Source organism: Sinocyclocheilus rhinocerous, unplaced genomic scaffold (genome assembly GCF_001515625.1).
Source record: "Sinocyclocheilus rhinocerous isolate Xijiao unplaced genomic scaffold, SAMN03320098_v1.1 C34151787, whole genome shotgun sequence".
Lineage (NCBI taxonomy): Eukaryota > Metazoa > Chordata > Actinopteri > Cypriniformes > Cyprinidae > Sinocyclocheilus > Sinocyclocheilus rhinocerous.
In genome coordinates this window covers 1-221 of record NW_015691628.1, presented here as the reverse complement: position 1 = coordinate 221, position 221 = coordinate 1, and the positions used below count along the sequence as shown (strand labels likewise).

At 46.6% G+C, this 221-nt stretch overlaps 1 non-coding gene across 1 annotated transcript; it reads left to right on the top strand.

The window, feature by feature from the left end:
• The first annotated feature begins 135 nt into the window (after nucleotides 1-135).
• Nucleotides 136-209, top strand: trnai-aau (transfer RNA isoleucine (anticodon AAU)). Its single transcript has one exon. It is a non-coding gene; the product is annotated as a tRNA-Ile (tRNA).
• The last annotated feature ends 12 nt before the right edge of the window (nucleotides 210-221 follow it).

Here is a 221-nt window from a genome sequence, read left to right as displayed (position 1 = left end):
TGGGTGTGAGAGGTCCTGGGTTCAAATCCCAGATGAGTCCTTTGTGAGGCTCGGTCCTGAAGCTGTATTGTCTCTTTCGGTTCACAAGCAATTATCAAGTTTTTGGTCAATCGTGCAGAAATACAAGCAAAGCCAGGCCCGTTAGCTCAGTTGGTTAGAGTGTGGTGCTAATAATTCCAAGGTCATGGGTTAGATACCCGTATGGGCTAGCTGCTTTTCTT